The following is a 17107-nucleotide window of genomic DNA, read 5'->3' on the forward strand; positions in this document are numbered from 1 at the left end:
ACTACTATTTTCTAGAGAGACCAAGAATCCTGACATTGAGTGTTTTGAACTAGTTTGGAGTAGAGTTATGGATGAACTTAGAACCTTGGGATAGGAAAACCCTGGAAGGCTGTCAGCAGAACTTAATGCACATTTTATTTGGGAGACCAGAATGCTGAGAGAAACATGTACAGTGGAGGCTAGGCTCTTTGAATTTCAGAGGGAAACAAGGACTCGACTGGGAACTCTAGGTCATTCTTGCTCCATTCTTGCCACAGTCGGCTGCGTTCTCCCTGTGTACCGCATGTGTTTGTGATGAGAATTTAGAAGTACTTGGTGGGGAAAATCAGAACACACTACAACAATTAGACCTTGCAATGGCTGCTGTGGAGTCTTTTAATTAAGATCTGAAAGAAGTTTTTAAAATAAAGAAAACACAAAGTTTACAGAGGAAAAGTTGTGTAAGCAACTTTAAATATTCAGGCAAGGAAAGAAAAATGGCTATATCTGCCCTTGTGAAAGAGACATCCCAGTCTCTTCATTCGGATAAGTGGTTAGTCTAGAAAGCACAATCAATCCCATCAAAGGCAACAACTTATAAAAATACAAAATAGAAATTAATCTGTGAGATGAATCCGGTCTTAAGAGTATATTTCAGAAAGGGTTTCCTACTTTAAGAACAGCAACCAAAACCAAAACAACGACATCAACAAACTATCTTAGAAATTATTTTTGTAGCTACATATACCAAAGCATAGAGAAGTTTTTCCCACTGTGGTCCAATGGAACCTGGCTACATCTCAAGTTAGGACCAGATCTTGGGGGCAGAAGCAGCAATATGGCACTAGTTTTGCAGGCATGAAAGATTAAGGGAGTCATACAGTCTTGCTGCATATTTTTAGAGAACTGTTGAGGGCAGTCAATGTGTGAGAGGATCAGTCTTTGAAAGGAGATCTCCCAGAAGTCACCACATGAGACTGCAAAGGTTATACCTAGGATTCAGTGGAGATGTTAGAGATTCTAGGGAGGTGGGACATTCATTGAGGAAAGATACAGTCATGGAATGAATCCAGCACAAGGGAAAGACTAGGTGTTCTACAGTCTCAGAGCTGGTGGGACAGGACGACTAAGGTTCTTTAGAACCCAGGGAATTGCATCGCAAATTCCATCCTTATGTGGAACTGCAAAATTTAGAGTTTTCTATGTGGGTATTCACCTTGTTCTGACATGGTCACTACTTGCTATGTTCCTATTCCCATTTTTCCATTTTGGAATAATAACGTCTATTCTATGCTACTGTGTCCTGGAATTTCATAGTTTTTTATGTTGTAATATATCAAAGTTAAGTTACTACAATAGAATCTCAGGTAAGACTTGCACTATGAGCAGTGTTGAAACTGTTAAAGACCTTTGAGTGTGAACTGAATTCATTTTTGCATTTTATAATGCTGTGAGTATATGGGGATAAAGAGTGGAAAATAATCAATTAAAATGATGCGTGTGCAACAAATTGTCAAGGGGTGGACTCTGTATGCTTATATTAATTGCCAGCTTGGCAGGTTCTAGAATTGCTTAAGCAATAAACCTGTAGGAATGTCTGGGAGAGACTGTCTCAATTATATTAGTAGCAGTGAAAGGCTCACCTTAACTGTGGAAAGCACCATCCCATGTTCTGGTGTCTTGGACTGAATGAAGAAGGAAAAGCAAACTGAGAAGTAGTAATAATTTCTCTCTGCTGTCAGATTGGCACTCAGTATAACCTGAATCTCATGCTTCCCTGTCATGATAAACATCTCAGATTATGACCTAAAAGGAAATCTTTCTTGGATTACTTTGATTCGATGTTTTTTTCACAACAGGAAAAATGAGGACCACAAGGATGTGGGAAACACCCTGTTGCTGCTTCAAGTCTCCCAAACATATATGTCTAACAATAGGAATATGAAGCCAAACATAAGGGATTATTGGCTTGAAATTAAAGTTGTTTCTGTACCAGGAAGAGATGACAGTGAGAGAAAAATAAAACAAAACAACAAAAGCACGGTCAAATCAGTCTCCATCCTGTTGGAAGTTCAGTCGACCCTTGTCATCTGTTAAGTAAAGTTTCCAGGCAAAAGGCTTCTCACACATTTGAAAATTCATGAAGAATTATAGTTTGGGTATATGACAGATCAATTTTAATCACTTTCTCAGTAACTTTGTAGGAAGTCAAACTTAGTATTCTTGCATTACCTGGGTTATTTTCTCAGACTTTGTCTGTAGTGTGTCTTCCATATGCTACCCTCTCACCTATTAGGGAAAATTTCAGTACCCCAGCAGAACTGATTCATTAAAAACCTTTTCTGTGTACTGAAATTTGGGGGGGGGAATCATTAGAAATGCAAAGAAATAGTTAAATCTCAGTGGTATAGCCCATGTATGGAAAGAGGAGGCATGTGGATTATTGCAAACCAAAATAGGTTGCAAGATTGTTAGTGAACACTAGAAAGGAGGAAGCAGGAATGCTAAAAAGGCAGCACAGCTTAGTCTCATCAGTCTCTGTGTCTCCAGACTAAATTTTTCCATATAGGCAGGCATTGCTTAGGAGAGGTAGGAAGGACTTTTGATCACCTACCCACAGATGGTAAGAGACCACCGTTAAGCAAATACCAGTAGAGGGAGGTATATGTAGGTTTTGTGCTCACTTCTTTAGTGCAAACGTCAGACCAGAGGTACCATTCTCTGTAGAGTGGTGGTCATGGAGCAACAGCTACAGATCACAGCATGTGTCATAAGTGTTATGAACTATTAAACACACTCTGCTCTCTGTCCTTTGCTGTAAGAACCATAAACACCTGAACATTGATATCATGACAGTTGGTATACAATCATAAATCATTAAATGTGTATCTAACAACTAATCTAGGGATTGTAACAATACCTGGTAGGAATATTTCTTGAGGACCAGAGAAATGGCTCAGTGAGTAGGGGTGCTTGATACCAAGCCTGATTCCTGATCACTAGGACCCACATGATGGAAGGAAAGACTGACTCCCATAACTGTTCCTCTGACCTCCATGCAGGCTCTGTTGTCCATATATGTCCACATGCATACACATTTTCATATACACAAATAAATAAAAACTAAAGAAATACATTTAAAAATATGCGGTTCACACTTTCAAAGGGGAAATTACTTCCTACAATGAAGGTGTTTTTATATAACAAAGAAATGATGGAAAATAATCACTATGCTAAGCAAAGTATACTGTTAAAAGCAATCTCCAGGCTCAAGAATAAGCTACAAATACCATAAAACTTGCAGCATGCGTACTTTTAAATCTTTATGTTTTGTTACTGAATTGGAAGATATCTATGAGTGGGAGGATTTATGTAGACTCTGAAATGAGTCATTCTCAATCAACACATCCAAATCTTGTACAGGAGCCAACAAATTTCTTTCATCAGGACAGGGTTGGAAAGATGATATAAATTTAACTTGTATTTCAGGAAAATTTTGTGTTTTACCAACAAAAATGTCCACTTCATAAAAATATGTAAAAGAATATTATTTTATTTTTAAGGAAGCAGAGTTGAGTATGTGCAGGCAGCCAGTGGCCAGAGAGCTGGGATGACATTTCCTACTGCTGATTTATCCAAACAGAAGGAGCATTTTCATCAGCAACATTTCTAGTTGGCATGGGGCATACTTCCCCAGGCAAGAGGCTACCCTATTTTCCCCCAAAGGGTGTTCAAGGAATGTCATTGCCAGACACTGAGGATGGGAGTCATGAGAAACTATCCAGTGCTTATGATATCGCCACGACATTCGTAAGTTCAAACCACCCGTGGTTGCCAACATAGGGTTCACACATGACTGAGGCCATTGATGTTCGGTCCCATGAAGCACAATTAATAAAACTCACAGACGGATATTGGGGTTCAACCTGAATATCTGAAAAGCAAAGCAGCCAGTCATTGGCTCTTACCTTGACCCTAGTTTGAAATAGTGAGCCTGCCTCTAAGAACCTCAGAATGATGTCTGAGAGCTGTTTTGCCCATTTCATAACCCTTTCTAGTTCCGCAATTAAAGGCATGCACCACTTGGTCTATGGCAACTAGTGTGAATACTGGAATTAAAGGTGTATGTTAGCATTACCTGTTTTTTTTTTGTTTGTTTGTTTGTTTTGTTTTGTTTTTTTGATTTTTCGAGACAGGGTTTCTCCGTAGCTTTTTGGTTCCTGTCCTGGAACTAGCTCTTGTAGTCCAGGCTGGCCTCGAACTAACAGAGATCCGCCTGCCTCTGCCTTCCGAGTGCTGGGATTAAAGGTGTGCAGCCCGGCGCATTACCTGGTTTTTTAAGGCTGAACAATGGCACTGTTTTACTCTCAGATCTTCAGGCAAGCTTTATTTATTTAAACACAATTGGAATTCCACTATAGTCACAGGTGGAGGAGGGGAACATAGGGCCAGCCCTGCCCAGGAAACCTATTGGTTCTTGAGCGCTGCTGGAGAGAAAGTCTTTGGTCCTGCAGCCTCTGCTGAACTATTCATGCTCCACTGGCTGCCTTCCACTTCTTGCCCACACATGTGATCCCGTTTAAACCCCTTGGGTCACAAAGCAGAACCAAAATGAAAAACGACATTTTTATTTCAAAAGTGGGGTGAATGCTTGGTGGTAGAAGTAGGGCTTGGGGTGAGAGGAAGCCAAGAAGGGGTTGTAGAAGGAGGAATATGATGAGAACATATCATATAATTGTGTGAAATTGTCAATGAATAAAGTTTTAAAGTATAGGAAATAAAAAAAGAAGTTGATGATAGTGGACTCTTACACGGCCAACTTCTCTGTGTCTTCCATTAGAGAGAGCACAATGTGTTTACCTTGGGGACTATTGCACTGTATGTAGTTAATCTGAAACTAGGAAACTGATTAGTAGGCACTGTGAGTGAAGTGTGGAGTGGTGAGAGCGGAAGGTAGAGGGTGGTCACACACAAGCCAATCTCACTCATTTGTACCAATTTAACTAACATATCTTAAGATTTTCAAAATAAAAATAGCACATACAAAAATAAGATGAAGGATAGAGAACATATGATTGCAGACGTGACAGATGTGTGAATGACTCCTAAGTGACAGACAGCACTGAGCTCTGCCTGTGTCGGAGTTCCTAATACAGAAGGATGGAGTTTGTGGAGAAGATTCTAGGAAGGTTGGCTCTGCTGAGGCTGAAAACAAGTCTGCTTTTGTCTCTGTTCAAGCTGGACTCAGAGCAAGGTCATTGCTGCCTCTGAGAGTGACAGTTTTCTCCTAAAAAGAGTTCATCATAAGAAGCCCGAGATGCAAAATAGGATGCCAAATGTAGTACAGTTGATTATAGAGGTCATTTCTGACTCAGGTCAAGACCATTGGGATAGTTTGGACTGAGTAACTTCTGGATCCTTGGCCTTTCTATCAGTAACCAGTCATTGTTGGACATCTTCAAGGCCAACGCCTTAGTAATCACAATGTGCCCTAACTGTGACTATTCTAGGGCACTCAAACACTGTGAATGTAAAGATGCCTATGGTTTTCCTTAGCTGTTGGGAAATTTTATTGATACTTAGAAATTTTATTGTCCTTTAGAGAAAGGACACCGACACAGTCATCTCTCAAGAAACATGCTACAAAGAGGACATTTAAACTTTTAAAGAACCAGAAAAAATCAATTTTCTTTGCCCTTAAATTCCACACGATTCTCAAACATTCAAGATGCAAGAAGTTTTGGGTTATCTATTGCTAACAGGTTTTACTGGTCTAGAGAAAACAACATCTGGTTTCCTAGCATTAGATACGTTTCAAAGAACTTCAGATCCACTTTCACATTCAGCCATGTCACCTCTCCCCCCAAACACATGTCACTCATTTCTCTCACTCGCTTCATGTAGTTTTACCTCTTTCTTTAACAGTCTAGAGTAGAGAAGCATTGGTTTTGTCCATCTCTTGTCCCTTTGGTATCTGACCTTGTTTCCTCTCCCGCAGCTTTATCCTCTGTCCTCTGCCCACTATCTTCTTCCTTTCTCCACCCTACTTCTATGCCATGTGTAGCATATACATTTATATTATAATAAATGTCATATACAGGAGGAAACATGAGATATTTGTCTTATTTATTGTAACACAATAAGCTAAATTTCCATCCACTTTCCTCAAAACTCTGCTATGTGTGTGCACACCTCCTTTACCACTCAGCTGTTGGAGAACATCTTGGTTGTTTCTACAACTTGACTGCTGTGCCTAGCACATCAATAAACATGGGTGTGCAAAGGTGCTCTGTAGTATGCTCCTTAGAATTCTTTAAGTGTACTGTTATTTAGAATAAATGTAGGACCAAGAAATGAATGAAATTAAGGAAGGAGAAACCTAAAGGGAAAATTAGATGGAAATTAAATTTTTTTAAATGAAAAGAAGAAAAATGTTATATAAGGGGAAAAGAGCAAGACACCAGAAATGTGATGACTCTGTAATGAAAATATTTTTACATACACCAGATGACTGGAAGATGGAGAAATAAAACAAAGCCCTTAAAATTTATAGTAAAAAACAAACAAACAAACAAAAAAACTAGTAGCATAGTAACAGAAGGAGACAAACCATGGTTGGGGGTGCAGGAAACCAAATAAAGGGACAAAGTGCTATATTGGCTTCAAAACAGTTTGAAGACTTTTGTCTTTCCTTTGATTTGGGGTGGTTTTGACACTTTAAGTGTGGACACCTTAAGACAACTCAGTGTGCTGTCTTTTATCTTAATATCTTAATATCGTGTGTATGTACATAGGTAGGTATGTTTGTATGTATGTATATAATTAGGGACAAGTGATCTTCTAGTCAAATTTTGCTTAATGATTCTGTTATTTTAATAAATTACTAAATTTATTTGTGGCAAGAATATTATTTGTGAGAATTAGATGTTATTATCCATGCTAAAAATCTTTTGCACATCAAAAATGTACATGTGCCAGCTATCTTCATTAATACTTTTTTGTTCTTCAATACCAAGTCCTTTTTCTTCATTACCAAGTTCCAGGAAAGGAGTTTGGTTTACAGCATTCAGAATTCTATAAACGTGGGCACTGTCTTAGAGTTTTTACACTCTTAGATGAGTTAGCTTGAGTAACTAAATCCTCTGTGTGTTTAGCTTTAGAAGCAAATGAACCCCCCAAAATACTGTATGAAAATTCTTATTCCTACACTTCTCAAGCTGGCTACCAAATATGGGATGTAAGGTATTGCTTCAAATCTAACCACCCCCACCCCGACTATCAGCAGGTTCTCAGCACTCTTTCAGGTGGAAAATTCTGAGAAACCTGAGATGGCATTTATCTGTCAGTGAACACTCTCCCTGAATTCCGCCAGTCACCCATGAGTGTTTTTATTTTCACTTTTCTCCTTTATAAATGTTTTTGCTAAAGTACCTCTAGTTCAGCTGCCTTAGCAGAGAGTATTTGCTAAAGCTCTGTACCGCCCAAGAAATTGGAGGTGCAAACTCCATGTGCAAGAGGTGATAAACCAGTGGATCCGGATTCAGGACTGAGGAAGCCTAGTGCTCTTAACTTCCCCAACTGCTTTCTTCCCAAAGTAGAGGATTCCTGCTCCAGATGAGTCAGGGGACCAGGGTGGAAAGGCTTCCAGGACACTGCTGTTTACCTGTGAAACCTCTTCACAGGAGGATGCTGCACTCTGGATGTGGGTCAGCAGTGCCCTTACAATCCAGGGTTTGTGGGGAGGAGGGAAGGTGACCTTGCAGTGCCCCCATTTCCACTCTGCTCAATAGGCTCCAGCCAATGAAATCCAGAGAGGACCTCAGGGGTTCAGGGTTCATTGTCCTTCACCTGAATGCTCCTTAAATAATCTTTGCTGCATAAAAATTCTCATACATCTCATTCTCATTGTTGCCAGTTAGCACATCTCTTAAAAAATGAAGCTGGGCAACTTGGGGCATGGAAAACAGACCCTGGTCCCATTGACAATGCAGGAGATCATGAACTTTTCTGCAGACACTTTTCCTGCAGAAAATATTATTGGTTTCTTCCCAATTTACGGTGGCACAACTGGGCCTTGCTGCTCCTGGAGAGGAGCCTTGTTTGGTACCCAGCACCCAAATGGGCAGTTCATAACTATTGCAACTACATCTCCAGAATATTTGATACCATCTTCTGGTGTTCGTGGGCATCCACAAATGTGTGGTAAACACACAAACATAACTAAAAGGAAGGATTTTCATAATTTATGTTCAAACTATCAGCTTGTAATCTTCCTGGGTGCATGGTTCAGTGGGAAATGTCCTGATCAAAAACTTGGTTGGCCTCTATGTCCTCTCCCCTGTATGACACAGGAAGCAGGACAGAGGCAGGCTGGGATTTATGTGGAGCAAACCAGAAGTAATAAATGCTTTTGTGACCATAAACCACTGTTTTTCTTGGCTTTTTTGATGATAGACCTGACTAGATGAGAGAGAATTTCAAAGTCAGTTGAATTTGCAGTTCTCTGATGACTAAAGATGTTGAACACTTTCAAAATTATTTTTCGGTCATTTGTACTTCTTTTGAGAATGGCGGTTCTGTTCATTGGCCCTATTACAGTGCTCTTTTTGGTGCTTATTTTTTCACATTTCTTTATTTTTTGGATAATACATGCTGAAGAGCCGATGGCAAAGATGTTTCTCCCATTCTGTAGGCTGTGTGTTCCCTCTATTACTAATCTCTATCAGTGTGCTTGGAATACGTCTTTTTCGTGCTTCCCTGGGTTTGGAAATTGCTTACAGTCATGATTTCATTCTAATAGTTCTTTCTCTTGTTGAAGGCTTTCCCTTTTCTTTTTTCACTTTAAAGATTTATGTGAATCTCTAGTAGCTTGTGTTTCCTTATGTTTATATTGAGGGCAAAGGTCAGCTGCAGAACCAGCTGTGATAGTTTTTTAGACATCCCTGTGTTCCTGGCAGGAAGAGACACTTTCCCCTGATTTTCCCAATCAGGATAAAATGTAATGTATTACAGCAGTGAGGAGAGCAGTGACTGGGATAATGTATTAGAGTAAATAGAGTAAGGATAAATAAAAAGCAATTGGTCTCACATGTAAAAAGCCGAGAGAAAGTGTTCATCACACATGAAGAGCAGAGAGAAAGGTTCTTCACCACATTGTGAGAAAAGAAGGAAACACACAAACCATTTCCCAAGATACAAGTTACAACACATGCACGCTGAGGGGGCAGAATGTAATCAATTACAAAAAGTTCCAAAGAAGTGTATTATAGATCCTTAATATCCGTATATGTGGATATAAAAATTTTAAATTTAATAACAAATTAGAGATTAAAAAGATACACCACAAATGAATAACAAAACAAAATGGAAGGCACTAGGTTCTCAGTCAAGGCTTCTGGTTGCAGTAGAGCTCATCCCCAGTGTTTGGCTTAGTCTGACTGTCAAGATTCTACTGTAGCAATTTCCATCACAAATTTCCTGTGAGCCACATAGTTGACCCTGCCATGACTTTGGTACTGAACATCTCTTAGCTCTGGGCATCTTAACTACACTGGACTTCTTTGCCATACTTATGCTTCTATTCCACTGTCTCCAGGATGCTGCCTTTTTGAGTTCCTAAAATGGCAGTAGTAGAGTCTCCTCTATGATCTATGGCCTCATTAGCATTAGGTACTTGGGTAGGTTCCCAGCAAAGGTTTGCATGACACTATTACACCCTTAGGTCCATGTTGTTGAGTTGAGTTCTTCTAACCAATCCAGAACTATTTCCTATTTTATCATTTCTTACAAAAATAAGAGTACTGTGGAAATGGTCTCAGAAATCAACATGCCAGGCCCAGTGTGCCTCATCGAGAACTCTGATCAGCAGTTGGTGGCCAACCAGGAAGCACTAGACATCCTGTCTGCTATCAAGCAGCCTGTTGTGGTGGTAGCAATAGTTGGCTCTTACCGCACAGGAAAATCCTACCTGATGAACAAACTGGCTGGAAAGCAGAAAGGTGAGTGACATCATCAAAGCTCTGCTGAGTCCTCCTGGCCCCTCCCACTCCCACTGTCAGTATCCAGCAAGCAGAGGGGAGGAGAAACAGTCAGAGACATGGGTAATGAGGGATGGTTTCTGTCCGTCAGTGGGCTTGCTCTTTTCTGAATTAGTCTTCTCACTGGTTCCTCCCAAAGCCCATTAGTTCCTCATTTAAAGGTACAAGAGTGTTTTAATAGAAGAAATAATACGTTCATAGATAAAGTCAACTTGCTTTATCATGAATTATAAACTATTTATTAGAGTGTTTATCTAGGAAAAGCAAGTGTCCACTGATGTCTAAGGTAGGAATGACTGACTGATCAGTATTGGATGTTCTCCCATCCCCTTTTCTAGGCTTGTATTTAAAAGCAATACTTGTACCTTGTTGGGCTCCTATAAGTGGTGAATATGTTAATTGCAATGAGATTTCATGAAGCATGTGCTGTTTATCTCCCTATTTCATCCCCACTCTACAGGATTCTCTCTGGGTTCCACAGTGCAGTCTCACACCAAGAGGATCTGGATGTGGTGTGTGCCTCACCCTCAGAAACCAGGACACACCCTAGTTCTGCTTGATACTGAGGGCCTGGGAGATGTAGAGAAGGTACAACATAATCTTTCCAATTCTACTCATGTTTTGTCAGTAGCTCACCTTGTGTTCTTCACTCCCAGTGTTTCATTTACAGTCCTGGTGAATTTATCTTGAATATCGTTTTTCAACTCATCTGACAAAAGATCTAAGAGTAGACATTAAAGTCAACTGATTAGTAGCCAGTCAGTCTTCATAATAATAATGGACAATGGTTTTTTTTTTGTCGTTTTTCTTTTACACCATCCCACAATGTCTTGGTGAGACTCTTAATGATTTTTTTTAAGTTGGCTCTATATATATTCTGAACATACCTGATTCTTAAGTGTGAGCCTGTGGAAATGCTAAGAATTATAATTCCTATACAGCATTACTAGTGAGAGAAAAACTAGATTTAGGCAGCACTCTATTTCTGTGAACAGAAACTATGAACAATGTTAGCATTATTATTTTTTTTAAAAAAAGGGCATTTAGCTATGGACTTGCTTACAGTTTCTGAGGCTTAGTCCATTATCATCATGGCAGGGAACAATGCAGCACTAATGACAGGCACGGTATTGCAACAGGGGTGAGGTAGCTGAGAGCTACATCTTGATCCCTAGGCAGCAGAGAGAGAGAAAGAGACAAAGACAAAGAGAGACAAACAGAGAGAATAGAGACATAGAGACTGACAGAAGAGAGAGCAACAGAGAGATTAGTCTTGCCATTGGCTTTTGAAACCTCAAATCCCACCCCAAGTGATACAACAAGGTCTCATCTCTTAATCCTTCCAATTCTTTTGAACTTTCTCACTCCATCAACGATGAGTAAGCATTCAAATATATGAGCCTATGGAGGTTATTGCCTTGCAAACAGCACAATTTGCAATAACATTATTTTTCATGGAGGATCACATTGCTCCTCTGTAGGAGGTCCTTCTGTCTATGTGTTGCTTTCATTGGTTGAATAAAGAAGCTGCCTTGGTCTTTTGATAGGGCAGAACTTAGATAGGCAGGAAAGACAGAACTGAATTCTGGGAGAGAGATAGCAGAGTCAGAGAGAGAGCTGCCATGGAGGCTCCAGGTCAGACATGCTGAATCTTTCCTGGTAAGCCATGACCTCATGGTGATACACAGATGAAAAGAAATGTGTTAAATCAAGATGTGAGAATTAGCCAGTAAGAGGCTAGAGATAATGGGCCAGGCAGTAATTTAATTAATACAGTTTTTGTGTGATTATTTTGGGTGTGAGCTTGCTGGGCGGCAGGGACGACAAGCAGCCTGCTCCTCCTGTAACATTCCTCTCTACAGTCTGAGAGACACAAACTCTCTTAAAGGACCTTACTTTCTCTAGTGCTAAATATCCCTGTGGTGGTTTGAAAGAAAATGCTCTCCCACCCCCAAGGAATTGGCAGTAGTAGGAGGTGTGGCTTTTTGATTAGGTGTAGCCTTATTGGAGGAAATGTGTCATTGTGGAGACACTCTTTGAAGTCTCATATATGCTCAAGCCATGTCCAGTGTCAGAGACCACTTCCTGCTGCCAATGTAAGGTGTAGAACTCTCAGCTATCTCTCCAGCACATGTCTGCATGCACACTGCCATGTCCCACCATGATGATAGTGAACTAAACATCTGAGCTAAGCAGCCCAATAAAGCCTTTACTCTATAAGAGTTGCCATGGTCATGGCATCTCTTTACAGCAATAGAAACCCCGACTAAGACAGTCCGTTACCACAATATGTTCTGTGAGTGAAACCCAGCACACCAGTTAGAGTTTAGTCACCATTCACCATTATGACTTTCAAGTGTGAATTTACTTCATGGTGTCTTATACATTGGTGGGTTTTGTCTTGTGTGTGTGTCAGTTTCCTGATTTTCTTTTTCTTCTTTCCTTTTTTGGGATTGGTTATTGTTTTATAAAGAGGGATAGAAAGAAAAGGCACACAGTTGGGTTGGTATGAGATGGGCAGGGCCTGGGAGGACTTGGGGAAAGAGCACATGTGATCAGTATATATTGTATAACAAAAATTTCTCAATTAAAAAAAGCATGCATTAGCCGGGCGATGGTGGTGCATGCCTTTAATCCCAGCACTTGGGAGGCAGAGGCAGGCGGTTCTCTGTGAGTTCGAGACCAGCCTGGTCTACAGAGCTAGTTCCAGGACAGGCTCCAAAGCCACAGAGAAAACCTGTTTCGAAAAACAAACAAAAAAAGAAAAAGAAAAAAGAAAAAAGAAAAAAGAAAAAAAAGCATGCATTTTGAAGCCAAAATCCAAATTATTAGCTGATGGTATCTTATAGACTAGATACTTCAAAAGAAATAAGACATCAAAGATACAACTAGATGAATGGAGTCACCTGTTAGTAAAGTTTGAACAATTGAAATGTATGTGTTTATAGCTGGTAGCTTTAAATTGAATTAAGATGACATGATTTGTCTTCAGCTCACATTCTTACTTTCTCATTGTAATTTCTTATGGAATTTAGGCTGAAAAGATGCTGAAAATGCACTTTGAGTCCAAGGAGAATGTTGCTGATACACTTCTAAAGATGGATCAGTCGCTCACAGAAAAGGAAAAGGAAATTGAAGATGAGAGCTGCTGAGAAGGCTCCAGATGTTGGAAATTATTTTCTTTTCTTTTTTTTTTCTCATGCTTTTCCATTAACAGGATTTTCCATTAAACTAGTGTTTGTATTTAGTCCATTGTTTCTTTCTGGCACTGTGTCATGGTGTTTACTGAAGCTCTGCACTTCCTTGGTACTACCAGTTTTGCATAGCAGGGAAGGGCTGGGATAATGCAAAACCAAAAGTCACATATATCCCATCATTTAAAAGTTAACCCAGCTCTCATCAGTTGTTGGTCATGAGTGGCCAGGGGGTTATGTAAAAGCTGACCTCCAGTTTGCAGAGGTCCCCTCAGTTTGCAGAGGGCCACTTCAGCCTTGCAGACAGAGCTGCCAGTTGTAAAGCAAGGTAATGCACTGTCCATAGTTAATCCTTAAGTGCTGAGAAAGCTGTGACAGTCTGCTCTCATCTCCTAGGCTTACAACTTTGTAGCTCTTTATTTCTAGATTCCTATTTCTGGAACCTACATTTCTATATTCTTATTCTTGGACTGTTCACATATGAGGTTGTCATTACAGAGAAAGATGACAAATGTCTCTCTTAGCTTCATGGTGGCTGATTTTAAAATATTAGATGTGGCCATCTCCCTCCTTGTTAACTGCTTTTATAGGGCAAAGAGTCCACAGAAAATTTCTGTCAATGATAGGATTTTTTCCCCCTAAAGTGACTATAGACAAACGCAGCTAATAGATCTCACTTCTCATGTTTTTTTCTTTTCTTAGATGGACGTATAAAGGCTGAAGCTGCTGAGTGAGGCTGCAAACAGAGAACTAAAAGAAATGCAAAAGAAGAATGTGCAGATGATGGAAGAGAAGGAAAAGAGTTACCGCGAGCATGTGAAGCAGCTGACTGAGAAGATGCAGCAGGAGCGGGAAGAGTTAATAGCTGAGCAACAAAAGATTTTATTCCTTAAACTTAAGGTACCTGGCTGCATCATTGTAATTTTCAGATTCTGCAGTCCAATCAACAATGTCTATCAGGAACCTGAGACACTAGATTCAGGATAAGGCTTCACCGGATTGTGAATGAAGACTCTGTGACACCCCTACCCCAAAATACAATGGTAATAACACAAGATCTTCCAAAGTGGAGTGAATAATTTACATTCTCTACTACAGTCTCAGCCCCTTGCTGCTTTTTCTTCTGCCACCTCAGGCTTTGTAAGGCTGCCTATTGCTAGATGAAACCCTTTATCAGGGGATCTCTGTTAAACAATAGTTTGGAATTGCAGATTCTTTTCATGTGTTTTGTAGGATTTCTGTGACCAAATCTTCAATTAACCCATTAAGAATTATTTTTTCTCTTGTGCTAGACAGAGAAGTAGTACTTGCTTCATGTAAAAGGAATTTTGCATAAAATTATAAGATGCAATACTCAACTCCTATTTTTTTCTATGGAATGCGACCCATAGAAATTTTGTTTCTGCCACACCTCATGTGACCCTATCTCTGGAATTATTCTAAAGAACAGAAATAGTCTCAAACCACCCAGAAAATGGTTAAATGCTCACATTGCCAGGAACATCCTATTTTCTGAGCATCCCTCCACATCTTTACCTTCATGGTTGTTAATAAAACAGTGTGTGAGCACTGAGCACTGAATTTCCCAGTTGCTTTAATATGTTTCTGTCTCCTTTATTGGACACTAAACATTTTGAAGATGTACTAAAGTCCTTAATTGTATGCCTGCCCTAATTGTGAATCTGGTAGTGACCTTCACTTGGTTTTCTGTCAGTCTTGTCACTTTGTTGCATATGTTTGGTAGTCCAAAGTACACAGATCAGAGATGAGGCAAGAAAGAGGGAAGCTAGTGTTGATTTTATAGAAAATTGTGCTTTCCATGATGAGCCAAAGGATCTGAGTATTGGTATCATAGTTGTGGGCCACAGGTGTTTTAGAAACTGATAGACAACATTTCTAAAGCTTGAGAAACCACAGGAATTTTATTGCCATATGAGGAGATGGTGGGAGAAAACATAGAAGTTGAGAAAGGAAACAATGGTGGGAAAAATTCAAAATTCCCTCAGGGTTTAGTATAACTTCCGAACTAGAGCTTGTGAGACACATGGGGAACATGTAGAGTTGTCTGAGTTCACTCTTCATCTCCATTTTAGGAACAGGAACAACTTCTCAAGGAAGGACTTCAGATGGAGAGCAGGAAACTTCTTAAAGAGATAGAGAAAATGAGGAGCAGTACGTCATCTTCATCATGCACCATACTCTAAACTTCAAAACGACTAAACCTCTGCACCCAGGTCTGACTCATCAAGAAATTTTCTCCAAAGTCAACTTTGGACTATGATGCAACTTGTCACTGAACTATACTTGAAAGCATGGTGCTCTATTGGGAGGAGGGTGGAAATAAAATTAACAAAGTTAAGTTTAAGTATAAAAATAGTGTTTTCCTTAATAAGTGATTCAGTTCATGTTTATTTTAGAACTAAAGAGTAATGTGATCTTTAATTGGATCTTATATTTAAAATTATAAACATAGACTACACAGAGATATTACATTGTGTCATTGGATTTTTTTTAATAGCACAGTGGTATGACGGGTCTCTTTGGGTACACTTTATTGTATCACACATACTCCTTTTCGGATATTCTTTGCTGCATACTCATAAGTAATTCGAGGATCTAGCTTTTTCCTAAGCTGAGACTGACATGTTGTAAATGTGAGAAAAATATGAACATACCTGTAGGACACAGTGAAGTTTCACAACTGTTCTGTGCTCCTTGGATTTCATGCTGTTTATAGACAAAGGAAGTGTGGACCCTGACATTTGTTCCATGTGTAGACACTGGGCAGTCCTCAACGTGTGAAGGCTGCATGGATGCTGGATGAGCAGAGAAGGACCACTGCATAGTGGCAGAGAAAATTTCTCTTCATACAGAATGCATGTGCAGGTGGAATCTTCATCTCCCAGAGCTGAGGCTTTCTTAGCTTGCATCATGTTCTAGTCAACTACATTTTCTTTCTAATCTCCCTCTTTTTAATACTTTAAAAGTTTTTCTTCTTCTTACAGTTTTTGAATGACTTCTGTCGTCACAGAATGGGGAACTCAAAATAAATTCCATTCCTACTCTTCCAAGGATGATGACCACATCCTCAACTGTTCTGAAACTTATCTCCATTTTTATCTGTGTCTCACCACTGTAATGGTCTGACCTGTCCCTTTAAGAGACAAGCCCTGCCCACTCCCCCCATCTGCTGAGGCAAGCAGATTTTCTTTTTGCTTCCAGCCTCAGTTCCTCTCTTCAGTCTCTCCCCAGAAGAGGTAGCTCTGTGTTCCCTTCTCCTCACTTCTTACCTTCCCCCCCCCCGCCTCTCTCTGTTCTTCCTCATTCTCCCCTTCTCCCCCTTCCCATTCCCTTCCATAACCCACTAAATAAATATTCAACCTCACTCTGCATGGCGTACCAACTGTTTTGGTCTCTTACCCACCACGTGGCTCCCTGCTCCTCTTTGCCCACTGCCCACTGCAGCAACTGGGGGAATGACACCATTTTACTTTTACCACAACATTGGTTCATAAAGTAATAGAATCCTCTCCTAAATTTCTATAAGAAGAGAGCTAATTTGAAGACTGTTAGCTGACACACTCACCCAATGATGAGAACATTGGCTCTGCATTCACACATTCAGAATAAAAGCACCACAAAAAGAAACTGTCGGAGTTGTGGGTCTCATCACTCTCGTGGAATATAGAAACACAAAAGTACTTTCTGTATAATTCTTTTGCTGGTGCTGGTATCAAACTTAAGGCTTTGACAGATGTAATTCTGATAATACTTAGAGAATAACGGCAGTGGTATAGTGCTTCTTCAATACACGTTTGAGTGCACATTGGTATCATGGGGACTTATTGAAATGGCTAACTCTTGTAGCTGGAAAATTAAGAACTGGGCCCGTTTTCT

Source organism: Chionomys nivalis, chromosome 18 (assembly GCF_950005125.1).
Source record: "Chionomys nivalis chromosome 18, mChiNiv1.1, whole genome shotgun sequence".
NCBI classification, from domain to species: Eukaryota; Metazoa; Chordata; class Mammalia; order Rodentia; family Cricetidae; genus Chionomys; species Chionomys nivalis.